The 20,585-nt window shown below is 42.4% G+C and overlaps 1 long non-coding RNA gene and 1 pseudogene across 1 annotated transcript; both read left to right on the top strand.

Annotated features, from left to right (window-relative positions):
- LOC140209405 (uncharacterized) overlaps positions 1-20,585 on the top strand; it is a 110,139-nt pseudogene that overhangs the window by 2,087 nt on the left and 87,467 nt on the right.
- Positions 5,708-9,667, top strand: LOC140210058 (uncharacterized). The gene is made up of 3 exons (XR_011889142.1): positions 5,708-5,741; positions 8,974-9,061; positions 9,280-9,667. It is a non-coding gene; the product is annotated as an uncharacterized lncRNA (long non-coding RNA).

The raw sequence follows: 20,585 nt of genomic DNA, 5'->3' as shown, positions 1-20,585 counted from the left end.
GAATATTCCTGATTTTCTTGTACATGCGTCAAGCTTGAGATCAAAGATTCATTTCTTTTTCCAAATATTTAATAATTTAAGCATAGCAGTTGAAGCTCATGTTCTGAGTCATAAAGTGCTTGTTATGTATTGGAACAACTGGCCCATCAGCCTGACTCATCCAAGTCAACCAAGATGTTCATCTAGGTTCAGCACATTTAATTTATCCCATATCCTTCTCTGCCAGGGATTCCCAACCTGGGGTCAAGTCGAGTCAAGTCAAGTTAAGTTTATTGTCATATAACTATATAAATGTATACCATCAAATGAGACAACGTTTTTCTAAACCAGGGAGAATCTGCTTGCGTAAATTTTATTTTTCTGTCCCTTTTCAGAAGAACTTACGCTTCGGTTTTGGGTGCTTTATGGGCAGAAGATAAAGTAAGAGGAGTTGTGGGAAGAGCGGTCACAATCGATTGTCACTATGCACCGATGTACCATTCACACACAAAGTATTTGTGCCGCATGTGGGATTGCCAATGCACATTGTTAGTGAATACAAATGGGAAAAATGAGCAGTATGGAAGAATGACGATCAGAGATAACACATCCCAGGTAATATTTACTGTTACTATGGAGAATCTTGTCTCTCAAGATACAGGACTTTACAGATGTGGAATTGCAACATCTGGCAATCATCCAGTGTTTGATGTGTATCTACAAGTATCTGACAGTAGGTTTCTCCTTGATTACCTTTATGTCTCCAATGAAATATCGGATTCATATTTGCTCCAGGAAGTGTCACGGAAGCATGGATATCCTGAGGCTCCTCGGCAGTGCAGAGTCCTGTGGGGAGTGGGCAAGGTTTGGGAAACCCCACATGTTTTCCGTCCCACTGACTGGCCAACAATTTCCAGTGGGAAGGCTCAGTACATTTTCCTGCCTCTGAACTATATGAAATGCCACCCTGATTTCAGGTTCTCTGGCCCCGAGCATCTTATTTTCACTATGCATGTACATTCCCTACATACCTCTATCCTCCACCAGAAAGGCTTCAAAGGTCTCTGCTGCTTTCTGGACACCAGAGCCAATCAGTTCCCCTCCATCACCACTCCCCTCCATCTTGCGGAACTTATCATCACTCTCAATAATTTCTCATTTGGCTCCTCCCTTCAAACAAAAGCTATGGGTACTTGCATGGGTCCCAGCTATGCCTGCCCTTTTGTCGGCTGCATGGATCAATCTACGCTCCAAGTCCAGACTGGTGTCTCTCCCTCACGTTTCCTATGCTACGTCGATGACTGCATTGGTGCTGCTTCCTGCACCCATGCCGATCTAATTGACTACATCAACTTTGACTCCAAATTTCCAGGTCCTTTTCCAGCACCTCCCTCCCCTTCCTCAAATTGTCTGTCTCTAACTCTGGAGACAGTTTATCTTTGATGATTGCTACAAACCCCAATGACTCTTGCAGCTACTTGGACTATACCTCTTCCCACCCTGTTGCTTGTAAAAATGCCAAACCCCTTCTCTCAATTTCTCTTTCTCTACTGCATCTGCTCTCACGATGAGGCTTTTCACTCCAGAAGGATAGAGATGTCCTCCTTCTTGAAAGAAAGGGGCTTCCCTTTCTCCACTATCAACACTGCCCTCAACTACATCTCTTCAATTTCACACACGTCTGCCCTCACCCTATCTTCCCACCATCCCATCAGGGTTAGGGTTCCTCCTGTTGTCTCCTACCACCCCGTCAAGATCCAACTCCATCACATATTTCTCTGAAACTTCCGCCATCTCCAATGGGATCCCATCACCAGGCACATCTTTCCTTTCCCCTCACTTTCTGCTTTCTACAGGGATCACTTCCTGCACAACACCCATGTCCATTCACACCTCCCCACCGACTCCCTCCTGACATTTATCCTTGCAAGCGGACAATTGCTACATCTGCCCCTACACCTCCTCCGTCACTACCATTTAGGGTCCAAAACAGTCCTTCCGGGCGAGGCGACACTTCACCCGTGAGTCTGTTGGGGTCATCTATTGTATCCGGTACTCCCGGTGTGGCCTCTTGCATATCAGTGAGACCCAAAGTAGAATGGAAGACCACTTTGCCGAGCATATACACTCCATCCACCAGAAAAAGCGGGACCTTGCAGTGTCCACCCATTTTAGTTCCACTTCCCAATCCCATCCCAACCTGTCAGTCTCTGGCTTCTTCTATTGCTGTGATGAGGCCACACTCAGGTTGGAGGAGCAACACTTTATGTTCCGTTTGTGTAGCCTCCAGCCTGATGGCATGAACATTGATTTCTCGAATTTCCAGTAATGTTTCCCCCCACCCCGTTTCTCTATTGCCCATTCCCATTTCCCTCTCTCACATTATCTTCTTGCCTGCCCATCACTTCCCTCTGGTGCTCCTCCCCCTTTTTCTTTCGCAATGGCCTTCTGTCCTTCCCTATTCGATTCTGCTTTCTCCAGCCCTGTATCTCTTTCACCAATCAACTTCCCAACTCTTTCCTTTACCTCTCCCCTCCCTGTCACTTTATGCTTCCCCCTACTGGTTTTACCTATCACCCTGCGTTTCTCCCTCCCCTCCTCCCACCCTCAAACTCTGACTCCTCATCTTCCTGTTCTGCGGAAAAGCCTTGGCCCAAAATGTCCACTGTACTCTTTTCTGTAGGTGCTCCCTGGCCTGCTGAGTTCCTGCAGCAATTTCTGTGTGTTACTTAGATCAATGCAGGGAGTCGCCACAATCATTGTAGCTAAAGAGCTTGTCTCACAAGTTTCCATTAAACTATCCTCCTCTCACCTTCAAACAATGCTTGCATTAATTTTTTCAAACACCAGTGGTGACTGTCTCCTTGTAGCTGTGAGAGATTGTACCCTGATTTTCACGCTGACACATCACATCCTCACTGTCATTGCTGCTGTTCTGATCTGGACTCCTGCTGTGTTTTGGAATAGTGGCAGACGCGGGGTTCAGGCATCTGGGATTGATGTGGAGTTCAGATGCCCACATATTGATTTCAATATGTTGACTGATTCTTTCCCACAGAACCGGTGTCTGTTCCTGTGCTTCGATATCTGTCTTCTGCAAATATCATGTGTGTTGAGGGCTCCGTGTCAGTGTCCTGTGAGTCTGTCCAGGGATCCCTTCCCATTCAGTACACATGGTATGAAAACATCTCATCTGTGGATTCAAAAGTCTCTGAAAACAGTCAACTGGATCTACGTTGTCAATCCTTCAAACACCAACACCATCAATATTACTGCACTGCCTCGAATACTCATGGAGCAAAGTCTAGTGAAATAGTGAACGTGTCCATCCACAACAGAGGAGACAACTGCAGTTTTGTGATTCAATTCACTGGCACTGGTAAGTGGTGGAGGGTGTGAATCATTAGGGAGATTGATTGAGTATCATGTACCGTCTTCAAGATTCAAGATTGCTTAATATCATTTCCAATATGCAAATATAAGGAGAACAAAATAATTGTTACTCTAGATCTATGCACCCATAAAAAATAACAATAAGGTACAGAACACAATCGTAAATAAACACGATACATATAAATACATAAAATTGTTTATACACATTGGTTGTATGTAAGTAAATTGCTGCTAGGCACAATAGTGTTTCTACCTAAGGTGCCTGACATGAAATGATAAAGTAGTGCTGGTGGGGGTTGTGGAGGGGTGGGTTAGTGGGTGGGAGTGTTCATCTGTTATGTTCTTTGAGCTGCATTGTGACAAATCTTGCAGGGAACGGCATGCCCTGTTCGGTAGCTGAGAAGTGAGTCGCTCACCAGAGAGTTTCCTGCCTGCAGCCTGCTCTTGCTGTGCATGGTGGCTTTGCGTCTAAATTGCTGACATTTCTAGTTGCTGACTGAGATTTTCTCATCTTTGAGAACCAGCAAATACCCAAACTCACACCTTCTGGATTTATAAACAGTTTCCAGTAGTTTGTTTTGTGGAAGATAGAGAGAATTATACAGGCTAAAGAAGCAATGGAAGTCACATGCAATTGGTGTAAGGACTGAACTCAAGAAACCAAGCAGGCTGTTTGGTGTCTCAAGACTACTCCACTATTCAATATCATCTTGACTGATCTGTACTAGGCTTTCTTAGCTCTTCTGCATCATTTTCCTACAGTTCTCCATTCCCTGATCTATATCAAAAAATATCTACAGTACTTTCTGTTTAAGGATCCCCACTGATCCAGCCTCCACCACCACCCAGGTGTAGGATTCCAAGGATTGTGAATTTAAATCCAATTTTAAATTACCTGATCCTTATCTTGTTACAGTGCCTCTTCATTTGAGATACTCTAATAATAGAAATTGGTTTTCCTACAGAAGGCAGAGGGTCGCAATAGATATTCTGCCAGTAGATGGTGACCACTGGTATTACACAATTACCTCACAACTCTTGATCTCAATCCTCTGATTAATGAAGGCCTGTCCTTTTCAGGGACATCCATATTGTGAGCATTTCTGGGCCTTTTATCTAAAATAAGATGTGTTGGCATTGGAGATCGTTCAAAGGAGGTTCACAAGAACGATTCCGGGATTGAAAAGATTATCATATGAACAGCAATTGAAGGCTCAGGACCTGTACTCACTGGAATTTAGAAGAATGAGGGGAGATCTGATTGAAGCTGATCGAATGGTGAAAGGCCTATATACAGTGGATGTGAAGAGGATGTTTCCATTGGTGGGAAAGTCAAAAACCAGAGGGCACAGACTCAAAAGAGAGTGATGTCCATTTGGAACAGAGATGAGGAGGAAATTCTTTAGCCAGAGGGAGGTGAGGCAGGAATTTGTTGCCACAGGTGGTGGTGAAGGTCAGATCACCAGATACCTTTATGGCTGTGGTTGATAAGTTTTTGATTCATCAGGACATGAAAGGTAATGGGGAGAAGGCAGGAAAACGAGGTTGAAAGGGAAATGGATCAGCTGTGCTGAAATGGTGGAGTAGACTCAATGGGACTAGCTCATGCTGGTTAGTGTGGATGAATTGAGCTGAAGGGCTAGTTCCCATATTGTATAACTCTATGATGTTCAATGACATTTGTCATCCCACTATTAAAACAGGAACAGAAGAGATTCTGTAGATGCTAGAGAACAAGAACAACATATACAAAATGCTGGAAGAACTCATCAGGCCAGGCAGCATCTATGCAAAGAAGTATACAGTCAATTTTTCATGCAAAGATCCTTCATCAGAAAGGTCTTGGTCTGAAATGTCGACTGTTTATTCTTTCCAGAGATGCAGCCTGAACTGCTGAGTTCCTCCAGCATTTTGCATTATACAAGTTGTTTTTTCATTGAGAACAGAAGCATTATCCTGTTGTATCAACAACTGTACTTGGTCCAATATCTCCACATACACTCAGTGCAGAGATGTGTATGTCTTTCCGGTGGGTGTTGTGGCCCCAACAACAGATCTCCCAGAGCTGGCAGATGTCAATTGCCTGGCTGGAACTTCCACTTCTGTTTGCTTAGGATTATGGTTTGCAAACGCTCCAACTCAAGCCTCGTAATTTCCCCAGCAACAGGTGTTCAAATATGCACAAGAAACAGAAATTACTCACCTCCCTGTAACCAATCAGCCTTTTACTCAAACCATGAGTTTCCACCTGCCAATCATGTACTCTTGCTTGACTGCACTGGGTAAACATGCGAGACTGAATTTTCTTTCCTTGCCTCAACAGGACGTGAATATTCATGTGAAACATTTACAACAGTATCAACTGCAAGGTAAGTCACTTGATCCAGTCCTGCTTAAATGTACAATGTTCTCATTGCTGGTGCTATGATTGCCCCCCCCCCCCCCCCATATGAGAGATAATTCAGGGGAAATTTATAATTTCATTTACTTGTACTGAATGCCTGTGAGAATATTGTTTTCATTTTCACAACCAGTAGTACAACCAACGCTCGACAACATGTTTTAATCCCAGGAGTTCAAGACAAACTAATCTCTCCAAATATTCTGCAATAACTTTTGACATGAAAGTTGATATATGTTTTTACCTTGTAAGTAGATTATTGGAATGGATAATGGAAAAACACATTAAATTACATCTGCCATGAATTTGCCCACTCACCCAACCTATCCAAGTCACTCTGCATCCTCTTAGCATCCTCCTCACAGCTAACACTGCCACCCAGCTTCGTGTCATCTGCAAACTTGGAGATGCTGCATTTAATTCCCTCATCCAAGTCATTAATATATATTGTAAACAACTGGGGTCCCAGCACTGAGCCTTGCGGTACCCCACTAGTCACCGCCTGCCATTCTGAAAAGGTCCCGTTTATTCCCACTCTTTGCTTCCTGTCTGCTAACCAATTCTCCATCCACATCAATATCTTACCCCCAATACCGTGTGCTTTAAGTTTGCACACTAATCTCCTGTGTGGGACCTTGTCAAAAGCCTTTTGAAAATCCAAATATACCACATCCACTGGTTCTCCCCTATCCACTCTACTAGTTACATCCTCAAAAAATTCTATGAGATTTGTCAGACATGATTTTCCTTTCACAAATCCATGCTGACTTTGTCCGATCATTTCACCACTTTCCAAATGTGCTGTTATCACATCTTTGATAACTGACTCCAGCAGTTTCCCCACCACCGACGTTAGGCTAACCGTTCTATAATTCCCCGGTTTCTCTCTCCCTCCTTTTTTAAAAAGTGGGGTTACATTAGCCACCCTCCAACTCTCAGGAACTAGTCCAGAATCTAACGAGTTTTGAAAAATTATCACTAATGCATCCACTATTTCTTGGGCTACTTCCTTAAGCACTATAGGATGCAGACCATCTGGCCCTGGGGATTTATCTGCCTACAATCCCTTCAATTTACCTAACACCACTTCCCTAGTAACATGTATTTCGCTCAGTTCCTCCATCTCACTGGACCCTCTGTCCCCTACTATTTCTGGAAGATTATTTATGTCCTCCTTAGTGAAGACAGAACCAAAGTAATTATTCAATTGGTCTGCCATGTCCTTGCTCCCCATAATCAATTCACCTGTTTCTGTCTGTAGGGAACCTACATTTGTCTTTACCAGTCTTTTCCTTTTTACATATCTATAAAAGCTTTTACAGTCAGTTTTTATGTTCCCTGCCAGTTTTCTCTCATAATCTTTTTTCCCCTTCCTAATTAAGCCCTTTGTCCTCCTCTGCTGAACTCTGAATTTCTCCCAGTCCTCAGGTGAGCCACTTTCTCTGGCTAATTTGTATGCTTCTTCTTTGGAATTGATACTATCCCTAATTTCTCTTGTCAGCCACGGGTGCACTACCTTCCTTGATTTATTCTTTTGCCAAACTGGGATGAACAATTGTTGTAGTTCATCCATGCAACCTTTAAATGCTTGCCATTGCATATCCACCGTCAATCCTTTAATTGTCATTTGCCAGTCTAACTTAGCTAATTCACGTCTCATACCTTCAAAGTTACCCCTCTTTAAGTTCAGAACTTTTGTTCTGTTGTGGTCATTTTGTTCATTCTGTTGTGGTTATTAATCTATAGATTTACTGAGTATGCCCACAAGAAATTGAATCTCAGAGTTGTATATGATGACAGATATGTATTTTGGTAATAAATCCACTTTGAACTTTAAGCTTCAGGGTTCAGATAATGCTGTTGTGTAACAGGTTCATCTGGTCCCAGAGTCGTACAACACAGACAAAGACCATGTGGATTTCCATTGCACATCCATCTACAGTATACTGCAAATGCCTTAGGCACCTTCGATTCTTATTTAGTTTCAGGTGGTATCATCTCCAGAGTCCTGATCACAACACCGAGGCTGTCTGTGATTGCTTGGAGAAGCAGAAGCCAAGGTCTGAAAAAGAAATGTGGCAAGTTCTCCAAGACACTTGGAACAACCTAGCAGATGATTTTCTTATAAAACTGCATGACAGGGTACCCGAAAGAATTGAAGTAGTTTTAAAGGCAAAGTGTGGTGACACCCAACTTTGATTTGATTTAGTTTATTGCTGCTTAATGCACATTATAATATTTTTAAATATTTAAATATTTTTCATTTCATTACTTTTGAAAGCATCGTCACTTTACAGAATTCTTTTAAATGCACCTGTATTTTGCACAGTAATGTATCTAAACCCTATCTTCCAGAACAAGGTCCAAAGCCTACTTTGGAGATGTGACTTGAGATCTCATTCAGACATTCCACAAACATTGACTGTGACACTTTTTCCAACACTCTCTGGGTGAAAACAATCGCTTCAAATCTAAATCCATGTCATCTAGTTTCATTCACCTCTGAGAATGGAGAAGTTTGCTGTCACCTTTCCAACCTGTACATCTCATGTCCCTGGTGAAAAGGATTTTGAAGAATTACAGAGGATCTTGATGAGCTGAGTTTTTGGGCTGAGGAATAGCAAATGGAGAATTGTGCAAAGTCTTGCATTTTCAAATGATAAATCAAGTAAGACTTTCGAAGTGATTGGTTGGGCCCTGGGAAGTGTTAAAGAACAATGGGATCTTGGAATTCAGGTACATGGTTCCTTGAAAGTGGAGTCACTATAGTGAAGAAGGTTTCTGGTATTAGTCAGAGTAGAGAATCTGGTACTCTGTTAAAAAAGAGAATTGTTATTCAACTGGATGTAGTGCAGCAAAAATTTCAAAGCTCCAAGTAAATTTATTATCAAGGTAAATTTATTATACAACCCTGAGATTTATTTTCTAGCGGATCTACTGTAATTCCAACAACCATAATAGTATCAGTGAATGACTGCATTGCAAGATGTTGCCATTGCCTCGAGAAAATATGGTTTTATTCCAACTGATGATGTTTTTCTCCCTTTCATTCAGTCAACATTATTTACTCCTCCAGCTCTGCTTATTTACCTCACCCCACTCCACTAATGTTACAGAGGAAACAGGAGGTAAATATTTCAAACACAAAGCCATCTCGTTTCTGTATCTCATCAGTTCTGTTACTCTTCCCCTTTACGCAGTTTCATGATATGGAAGGTTGGTTGTTGGCTGCTCTTCGCTTTCCTGATCTGCACTATTTCGGTCACGTGGTTCACAAGGGAAACCAAGGTAAGCTTATGGAAAACAATAGAATTTGCACTCAAATATACTGATCATTTGAGGATGGTCAATCCAAAGCTATTTGCAGATGATATTGACAAGATGTTGACATACTATGTGTGCAGAATGCTTGATGTGAATATATTGGAGTCCAAGCTCCAGATACAACTCTAAATCAGAGTTCCCAGTGTTGATGAGTCTGATGATTTGACCATTTCCTTTTGCAGAGACGCGATGAATCAGATCCTCCCAGACTGGTCTATAAGGTAAAGTGAAGGCTTCTGGATCACACAGATTCTGCTGGAATTTCACACCAAGATGAAATAGTCATACTTTTTCAGAATATAGACATATTTAACATCTGTGGAGAATTAACCTCTCTTGTCATTCATTAACAACTTCATGAAGGTGAAAAAATAATGTTACCATACGTAAGGACTTTGACTTTTTTTAGCATTCCATTTCCAACATGTCACCTTCACAGATCTCAACTGTATGGCACCTTTTCACAATGTTTTCTTTTCATTGCGCAAGCAACGATTTTTAACCCTGTCATGGCTGTGAACTGCTTAAGACCAGTTTACTCTATTAAATGCTGTTCTATGGACTCAAATGCCTGAGGTTGTTGTTGTATGTTTCAATAATTAAAAATAATCAGCTAATATTCTTATTAACAAATTGTTGATGCTAATAACTAATTTATCCTCTTGGCTTAGTTGAGAATGAAAATTCAAACATGGTGAACAGATCACATTCAGGTTCCTGGATTTTCTTGATGGAATCAAGACCATAGGGCCATAAACACAGGAGCAGGGTAAGGCCATTTGGCCCGTAAAGTTTGCTTCGGCATTCTATCATAGCTGATATATTATCCCAGTAAACTCTATTCTCCTGCCTTCTCCCTGTAAGCTTTAATGCCCTCACTAATGAATATACCCAATGACTTGGTCTCCATAGCCATCTGTAATAATGAATTCCACAGATTCACCACCTCTGATGAAGGATATTCCTCCTTATTTCTGTTCTGAAGGGATGTCCGTCCATTCTGAGACTGCCCTTTTGTCCTTGGCTCCCCTACTAGTGGAAGTTGTATTTAATATTTCAGTTCTATATGAGTCATCTTGTGTGTTTGTGTGTGTGTGAAAATAATAAATTATGGGTTACATGTATAAATATGAGCTAGAATGAAGATATATTTAATTTACATGATACATACATGCCTTACTTGAAGTGAAGAATGAAGTGAAGAATATTCCCCGACTCCCGTATTTCCTTTTGAATTAGTTTGATGTTTTGAAGTTACAAAACATACATTGGCGATGACGTATCTTTAAAATGAATGTTAGGTAGCTGTCAACCTGTTGAAAGGCAGAGAAATATTTGAACTAAAAAAAAACACTGCAAGTTAAAAAAATCGTAGCCCAGCACATAGAAAGATGGTCAAGTTTAATTAAAAAACAGCACAGCACATGTTCTTCTGAAGGGAGAACACGATCAAGTATTAAAAAAGTCAGATATCAGAAGAATTCATCCATTCGTAAAGAGTGAGTACTGGGTGATAATCATCATTTATACAGCAGACACAGATGGCTACATCAGAAAGATTGGCTTGTCTGATTCCATAGCAGATAATTGGAATGTGTATCGTCGTTGTTAGGTCGCATCTGGAATTTCCATTTGGCGGAAAATTTCCCTCCACGCCGCTCAGACATATTGGGAAATCATGTACGTGGCAGGGGAATATGTATACTGAGCTAATTCAACACTAGCTTGAAGAAAATGTAATAGACATCAAGAAATGAGTGCAAATTTTTCCAAGTACTTTGCCTTTAAAGGCATATAGTTTGCTTCAAAGTTTGACTGCTCCAAACAAACCAGCAGAAATTAGCTTTGCTAATATTCTCAAGAACATTTAGAAACAATGCCACTGTTTGTTGCAGAAAGCTTTAGGTTTCATAAGCAGAATCTAAAAGAAGGGGAGCCCACTTCAGTGTTCATGGCTGAATTGAAGAGATTGCCTGACCATTGTCACCTCAACAATAGGCTTAAAGATGTACTGAGAGATTATTTATTTTGTGGAATCTTTCAAGAAAGCATTCACAAATGACTCCTAACTGTAGCAAACTTACATTCAAGAGAGCAGGTAAAATTGCTGTTTCAATGGAAACCACACACAGAGATACAATTAAATTGCAATCAGGAATGAAAGTGAGTGTAGACAAATTACATTGTCCAAACATAAACTGGCCTGGCTGAACAAATTGTGTTACCATTGTGTCAGGGGCTCACGTTCACCAAACAAATTGTCATAGTCCGGTCCGTAAGGTCCGTGTTCCGGTTCACGGTCCAGTCCATGGTTCCTCGTTCCAGGGTTTCTGATTTTCCCCAGTTTCTGTTTGGGTCACATGTTTCTCATTTTGGGGCTGAGACATAAATACTTCTACAAACCAGGAATTCCCTGCTGGACTGTCCTGCTCCCCTCCCTGTCTTTTCCCCCTTGCCTGACTCTCTGCCTGGATACCTTGCCTGACTCTCTGCCTGCTCACTTCAAGACCAAGACCCCAAACTTCAAGACCAGCACCCCAAGCCTGTCTCCAAGCCTCAAGACCAAGACTCCAAGCCTCAAGACCAAGACCCCAAGCCTGTCTCCAAGCCTCAAGACCCAAAGCCTGTCTCCAAGCCTCAAGACCAAGACCCCATGCCTGTCTCCAAGCCTCAAGACCAAGACCCCATGCCTGTCTCCAAGCCTCAAGCCTCAAGACCCCAACCTCCAGTCCTGCAGTCATGTCATGTCCATGCCTGGTTCTGGGGCCCGAGCCCGAGACAAGACCCAGGTTTTGGGTCCTTGTCCAGTCTCTGGCTTGGGATCCAAGCCCTAGTCTGCGTTCTTGTCCCTGCTCCTTGTCTGTATCCTGTCACGTCCCTACTCTAGTCAAGTCCTGTTCCTTGTACTTCAGTGTCTGTTTCTTGTATTTGGGTCCATTCCCAGCACCCCATTGTGACACAAATACAGGTTTAAAGCTGAAACTTGCAGAAAGTGCAACAAAGTAGGACACATACAAAGAACTTGCCAGCCAGACAAAAATAAATGCATGGTACTAGGAAGCAAAAAAGCTAAAAAGTCAACTTGCAGCTTCAAAAAAGCACTAAGGGTGGCTAATGTAACCCCACTTTTTAAAAAAAAAGGGAGAGAGAAACCAGGGAATTATAGACCAGTTAGGCTAACGTTGGTGGTGGGGAAACTGCTGGAGTCAGTTATCAAAGATGTGATAACAGCACATTTGGAAAGTGGTGAAATCATCGGACAATGTCAGCATGGATTTGTGAAAGGAAAATCATGTCTGACGAATCTCAGAATTTTTTGAGGATGTAACTAGTAGAGTGGATAGGGGAGAACCAGTGGATGTGGTGTATTTGGATTTTCAAAAGGCTTTTGACAAGGTCCCACACAGGAGATTAGTGTGCAAACTTAAAGCACACGGTATTGGGGGTAAGGTATTGATGTGGATAGAGAATTGGTTAGCAGACAGGAAGCAAAGAGTGGGAATAAACGGGACCTTTTCAGAATGGCAGGCGGTGATTAGTGGGGTACTGCAAGGCTCAGTGCTGGGACCCCAGTTGTTTACAATATATATTAATGACTTGGATGAGGGAATTAAATGCAGCATCTCCAAGTTTGCGGATGACACGAAGCTGGGCGGCAGTGTTAGCTGTGAGGAGGGGAGGATGCTAAGAGGATGCAGGGTGACTTGGATAGGTTGGGTGAGTGGGCAAATTCATGGCAGATTCAATTTAATGTGGATAAATGTGAAGTTATCCACTTTGGTGGCCAAAATAGGAAAACAGATTATTATCTGAATGGTGGCCGATTAGGAAAAGGGGAGGTGCAACGAGACCTGGGTGTCATTATACACCAGTCATTGAAAGTGGGCATGCAGGTACAGCAGGCGGTGAAAAAGGCGAATGGTATGCTGGCATTTATAGGGAGAGGATTCGAGTACAGGAGCAGGGAGGTACTACTGCAGTTGTGCAAGGCCTTGGTGAGACCACACCTGGAGTATTGTGTGCAGTTTTGGTCCCCTAATCTGAGGAAAGACATCCTTGCCATAGAGGGAGTACAAAGAAGGTTCACCAGATTGATCCCTGGGATGGCAGGACTTTCATATGAAGAAAGACTGGATGAACTAGGCTTGTACTCGTTGAAATTTAGAAGATTGAGGGGGGATCTGATTGAAACGTATAAAATCCTAAAGGGATTGGACAGGCTAAATGCAAGAAGATTGTTCCCGATGCTGGGGAAGTCCAGAACGAGGGGTCACAGTTTGAGGATAAAGGGGAAGCCTTTTAGGACTGAGATTAGGAAAAACTTCTTCACACAGAGAGTGGTGAATCTGTGGAATTCTCTGCCACAGGAAACAGTTGAGGCCAGTTCATTGGCTATATTTAAGAGGGAGTTAGATATGGCCCGTGTGGCTAGGGGGATCAGAGGGTATGGAGGGAAGGCTGGTGCAGGGTTCTGAGTTGGATGATCAGCCATGATCATAATAAATGGCGGTGCAGGGTCGAAGGGCCGAATGGCCTACTCCTGCACCTATTTTCTATGTTTCAAATCTGCATGCTGTAGATGAAAAATCTGATTATGATGAGAGTGACACAGGACTGTGTAGCCTTGAGCTTTACTGTATGAAAATTAACAACAAACAAGCAATGTGGCTTACACCAGGAGTAAACGACAAATTAGTAAAATGGAATTAGGCACTAGTTCAGCTGTTTCAGTCATCCCACAAAATGAGTTTAAACAGCATTTGAAAGATACCAAAGTGAAGCCTGCAAATATTCAACTGAGAACTTACACTGGTAAAAGGATAACTCCTGTGGGAATGACATGCAGAACTGTGAGCCACATTGAGCTTGTATGTGGTAAAAACAGAAGGACCAGCATTGTGGGGACTTCATTTGCTGAGACAACTGCTACTCGATTGGAGATCCATCCACCAATTGCATGCCACATCCCTTGCAATGAAGCCGACTGAAACCAAATTAAGAAAGGTACTAGATAATGCCACAACTGCCTCTTTGACATACATCATAAACCATTGCCTAACTGAGAACAAACATGTGTTGGTTCCAACTTCTATGCCTCTGATTGGAAAGCATATTCCTGTAAGGAAGGGCCACGCTGCTCAGAGGAAGAGTGAAAATGATGAAAGCACTAGTTGGACTACAACAGTTTTTATAGGCAACATGTCTGAGAAAGCTTCTGATAAGTTAATCAGTCAGATACTTGTGAAATGTGGCTTGGTTTTAAGCTGGAGGAGAGTTTAAGGATCTTCAGGAAAGTTGCAAGCATTTGGCTTTTGTGCCTGTAAAGAACTGAAACCTACTCTGTGTGTTTTATGGTTGTTGCAGGAATGTCAAGTAGGAGAAAAAATTGCTTGTAAAAGTAGATGCAAAGACCAAAGACCAAAGACCAGATCGATGAAAGGAAGGCCAAAAAGAAATAGAGTCAAAGGAGAGACAAAAACAGAGGATTTGCCACAGGTTGTGGATGAGGAAACCTAGAGGGCAGATCAGGTTGTAAACATAGAAACATAGAAACATAGAAAATAGGTGCAGGAGTAGGCCATTCGGCCCTTCGATCCTGCACCGCCATTTATTATGCTCATGGCTGATCATCCAACTCAGAACCCCGCCCCAGACTTCCCTCCATACCCCCTGACCCCCGTAGCCACAAGGGCCATATCTAACTCCCTCTTAAATATAGCCAATGAACTGGCCTCAACTGTTTCCTGTGGCAGAGAATTCCACAGATTCACCACTCTCTGTGTGAAGAAGTTTTTCCTAATCTCGGTCCTAAAACGCTTCCCCTCTATCCTCAAACTGTGGCCCCTCGTTCTGGACTTCTCCAACATCGGGAACAATCTTCCTGCATCTAGCCTGTCCAATCCCTTTAGGATCTTATACGTTTCAATCAGATCCCCCCTCAATCTTCTAAATTCCAACGAGTACAAGCCCAGTTCATCCAGTCTTTCTTCATATGAAAGTCCTGCCATCCCAGGAATCAATCTGGTGAACCTTCTTTGTACTCCCTCTATGGCAAGGATGTCTTTCCTCAGATTAGGGGACCAAAACTGCACACAATACTCCAGGTGGGGTCTCACCAAGGCCTTGTACAACTGCAGTAGTACCTCCCTGCTCCTGTACTTGAATCCTCTCGCTATAAATGCCAGCATACCATTCGCCTTTTTCACCGCCTGCTGTACCTGCATGCCCACTTTCAATGACTGGTGTATAATGACACCCAGGTCTCGTTGCACCTCCCCTTTTCCTAATCGGCCACCATTCAGATAATAATCTGTTTTCCTATTTTTGCCACCAAAGTGGATAACTTCACATTTATCCACATTAAATTGAATCTGCCATGAATTTGCCCACTCACCCAACCTGTCCAAGTCACCCTGCATCCTCTTAGCATCCTCCTCACAGCTAACACTGCCCCCCAGCTTCGTGTCATCCGCAAACTTGGAGATGCTGCATTTAATTCCCTCATCCAAGTCATTAATATATATTGTAAACAACTGGGGTCCCAGCACTGAGCCTTGCAGTACCCCACTAGTCACCGCCTGCCATTCTGAAAAGGTCCCGTTTATTCCCACTCTTTGCTTCCTGTCTGCTAACCAACTCTCCACCCACACCAATACCTTACCCCCAATACCATGTGCTTTAAGTTTGCACACTAATCTCCTGTGTGGGACCTTGTCAAAAGCCTCCTGAAAATCCAAATATACCACATCCACAGGTTCTCCCCTTTCCACTCTACTAGTTACATCCTCAAAAAATTCTATGAGATTCGTCAGACATGATTTTCCTTTCACAAATCCATGCTGACTTTGTCCGATCATTTCACCACTTTCCAAATGTGCTGTTATCACATCCTTGATAACTGACTCCAGCAGTTTCCCCACCACCGACGTTAGGCTAACCGGTCTATGATTCCCCGGTTTCTCTCTCCCTCCTTTTTTAAAAAGTGGAGTTACATTAGCCACCCTCCAATCCTCAGGAACTAGTCCAGAATCTAACTAGTTTTGAAAAATTATCACTAATGCATCCACTATTTCTTGGGCTACTTCCTTAAGCACTCTGGGATGCAGACCATCTGGCCCTGGGGATTTATCTGCCTTCAATCCCTTCAATTTACCTAACACCACTTCCCTACTAACATGTATTTCGCTCAGTTCCTCCATCTCACTGGACCCTCTGTCCCCTACTATTTCTGGAAGATTATTCATGTCCTCCTTAGTGAAGACAGAACCAAAGTAATTATTCAGTTGGTCTGCCATGTCCTTGCTCCCCATAATCAATTCACCTGTTTCTGTCTGCAGGGGACCTACATTTGTCTTTACCAGTCTTTTCCTTTTTACATATCTATAAAAGCTTTTACAGTCCGTTTTTATGTTCCCTGCCAGTTTTCTCTCATAATCTTTTTTCCCCTTCCTAATTAAACCCTTTGTCCTCCTCTGCTGAACTCTGAATTTCTCCCAGTCCTCAGGTGAGCCACTTTCTCTGGCTAATTTGTATGCTTCTTCTTTGGAATTGATACTATTCCTAATTTCTCTTGTCAGCCACGGGTGCACTACCTTCCTTGATTTATTCTTTTGCCAAACTGGGATGAACAATTGTTGTAGTTCATCCATGCAACCTTTAAATGCTTGCCATTGCATATCCACCGTCAATCCTTTAAGTGTCATTTGCCAGTCTATCTTAGCTAATTCACGTCTCATACCTTCAAAGTTACCCCTCTTTAAGTTCAGAACCTTTGTTTCTGAATTAACTATGTCACTCTCCATCTTAATGAAGAATTCCACCATATTATGGTCACTCTTACCCAAGGGGCCTCTCACGACAAGATTGCTAATTAACCCTTCCTCATTGCTCAAAACCCAGTCCAGAATAGCCTGCTCTCTAGTTGGTTCCTCAACATGTTGGTTCAAAAGACCATCCCGCATACATTCCAAGAAATCCTCTTCCTCAGCACCTTTACCAATTTGGTTCACCCAATCTACATGTAGATTGAAGTCACCCATTATAACTGCTGTTCCTTTATTGCACACATTTCTAATTTCCTGTTTAATACCATCTCCGACCTCACTACTACTGTTAGGTGGCCTGTACACAACTCCCACCAGTGTCATCTGTCCCTTAGTGTTACGCAGCTCTACCTATATCGATTCCACATCTTCCCGGCTTATGTCCTTCCTTTCTATTGCGTTAATCTCTTCTTTAACCAGCAACGCCACCCCACCTCCCCTTCCTTCATGTCTATCCCTCCTGAATATTGAATATCCCTGAACGTTGAGCTCCCATCCCTGGTCACCCTGGAGCCATGTCTCTGTGATCCCAACTATATCATAATCATTAATAACAATCTGCACTTTCAATTCATCCACTTTATTACGAATGCTCCTTGCATTGACACACAAAGCCTTCAGGCGCTCTTTTACAACTCTCTTAGCCCTTATACAATTATGCTGAAAAGTGGCCCTTTTTAATGCTTGCCCTGGATTTGTCGGCCTGCCACTTTTACTTTTCTCCATAGTACTTTTTGCTTCTACCCTCACCTTACACCCCTCTGTCTCTCTGCACTGGTTCCCATCCCACTGTTGTGAACTAACCTCCTCACGCCTAGCCTCTTTAATTTGATTCCCACCCCCCAACCATTCTAGTTTAAAGTCACCTCAGTAGCCCCCGCTAATCTCCCTGCCAGGATATTGGTCCCCCTAGGATTCAAGTGCAACCCGTCCTTTTGTAAAGGGAGCAATAGAAGGATTAATAAGAGAATACTCCAGTGAACTAAATGCATGAACTAGAAGAAGAAATGGGAAAGAGAAGAAAGATGTCCATCGCAGTCAGAACCACTTCCTGCAGTCTCAGGGTCAACAGCTCTTACAACCCACTGTGGAGGAGGCCCCAGAACCTAAGATGGTTTCACAGCTACAAGTCTCATCTGTTAAGCAGAGTGATCCTCTGTTTCAGGAAGGATGATATGCCACGAGTATGAAATCCTTCATATAGTATACTGTATATATAGAGAGATGCATTTTCTATTCAGATGGAATTTATACTTAAGTTGCAAGGAGTGTTGTGTATTTAATATTTCAGTAGTATTCGAGTAATATTGTAAATATTGTTTGATTAAGTATTCTTGTTTGTTTAAGTAATTAAATATGGTTCATAAGTAAATGAAATGAATTGATATGTCATGACACCAACATGGTGAAAGTGTGGAATTCTCTGCCACAGGAAACAGTTGAGGCCAGTTCATTGGCTATATTTAAGAGGGAGTTAGATATGGCCCTTGTGGCTACGGGGGTCAGGGGGTGTGGAGGGAAGGCTGGGGCGGGGTTCTGAGTTGGATGATCAGCCATGATCATAATAAATGGCAGTGCAGGCTCGAAGGGCCGAATGGCCTACTCCTGCACCTATTTTCTATGTTTCTACGTGATACATGTGCGCCTCACTTAAAGTAGAAACACAGTCTAAGATTCTCATTTCCCAGCTCTGTTGTTTGCTTTGAATTCGTTCACTGTTTTGAAGCTGCAAATCATAACAGGAACTTTTCATTAAATCCAGTTTCAGGTCAGGGATTTCTCATCAGATCTGAGTTAAAAATGGAAGAGTGTTAGTTTAAAGAATTGATCTGGTAGGAGGAGTAATGTTAAGATAAAAGAGGATACAGTTATACTTTATACTTTATTGTCGCCAAACAATTGATACTAGAATGTACAATCATCACAGCGATATTTGATTCTGCAGTTCCCGCTCCCTGGATTACAAATATGAAATATTAAACATATTAAAAATAGTAAAAAAAAGTATTAAAATTAAATTATAAATCATAAATAGAAAATAGAAAAATGGAAAGTAAGGGAGTGCAAAAAAACTGAGAGGCAGGTCCAGATATTTGGAGGGTATGGCCCAGATCCGGGTCAGGATCCGTTCGGCAGTCTTATCACAGTTGGAAAGAAGCTGTTCCCAACTCTGGCCGTATGGGTCTTCAAGCTCCTGAGCCTTCTCCCGGAGGGAAGAGGTACGAAAAGTGTGTTGGCTGGGTGGGTCGTGTCCTTGATCATCCTGGCAGCACTGCTCCGACAGCGTGTGGTGTAAAGTGACTCCAAGGACGGAAGATTGGTTTGTGTGATGTGCTGCGCCGTGTTCACGATCTTCTGCAGCTTCTTTCGGTCTTGGACAGGACAACTGGACAGGACAAGCTCATTCCCAAGTTATAATCACTTGACTTAATGTCACTTGTACACACAAATGAACCTCTGTAATGTTACTTAATTCAAATTTCCAATGTACATTACCGTGCAAAATTCTTAGGCATCCCAAGATAGCATAGCCTTCACCGAGTCCTGATCTCAACATTATCCAGGTTACCTGGGATTACCTGGAAAGTCAGAAGCAAACGAGACAGCCCAAGTCTGCAGAACAGTGGCAAGTTCTCCAAGTTGCTTGGAAAAAGCAGCTGATTTTCTTATAAAACTGCACAACTGTGTGCCTAAGGGAATGGATGCCGTTCTAAAGGCAAAGAGTGGTCACACCAAATATCGATTTTATTTAGCTTTTTTCTGTTTACTGCACTTTATAGTAAATATCTGATATTCGGTAACTTGACATTTCATTATTTTTGGAAGCCTCTTCGCTTTATAAAATATTTTTACATATGCCTACAACTTCTGCACAGTACTGTATATACATATGTTTGCACCTGACATGTAGATTGTCAGTGTTGTGGGTGGTACAGAAGGTTGTCATAAGTTACAAACAGACAACGACAGGATGCAATGCTGGGTGGAGAAGTGGTAGATAGAGTTTAACACTGAAAAATATGTTGTGATACACTTTGGGTAATTGAACTTTAAGCCAGATTACAAGGTTCATGGCAGGATTCTTAACAGTGAGGAGTTACAGAGGGACATTGGGATCAAATGTGTAGATCCTTTAAAGTTGTTGAGCAAGTTGAAACGGTGTTAAAGATGGTGAATGAGGTGCTTGACTTCACCGGTTGAGGGGATCAAGTTCAAGAGCCGTAAAGTAATGTCGCAGCTCTCGAAAACTCTGGTTTGATCACTCTTGGAGCGTTGTGGAGAATAGATTGAGTGGATAGCCAGCACCCCCTCCTCATGGTGACAATGACCAATATCAGAGGAGATCCATTTAAGGTGAGTGGAAGAATGTTTAGCAGAGATGTAAGAAGTAAGTTTTTTGTTATACAGAGAGTGGTGGGTCCCTGGAACGCACTGCAGGCATGGGGGTAGAGGCTGATACAATAGGGACATTTAGAGACTCCTAGATGGGCTTACACATGTATGTACGAAACAGAGTCTCATGGGCTATGCATTTGGGAAGTATTTGATTGATCATGGAGTATAGATCAGCACAATACTGTGGGCCGAACTGTTTTATGTTCTATGTTATTAACAAAACTGGTTTACTTTCTCTCCACTTTTCAAAATTACTGTTTTTCCTCAGT

Source organism: Mobula birostris, chromosome 14 (assembly GCF_030028105.1).
Source record: "Mobula birostris isolate sMobBir1 chromosome 14, sMobBir1.hap1, whole genome shotgun sequence".
Lineage (NCBI taxonomy): Eukaryota > Metazoa > Chordata > Chondrichthyes > Myliobatiformes > Myliobatidae > Mobula > Mobula birostris.
Note: the sequence above shows the minus strand (reverse complement) of the source record. Positions and strands in the feature narration are given on the sequence as shown.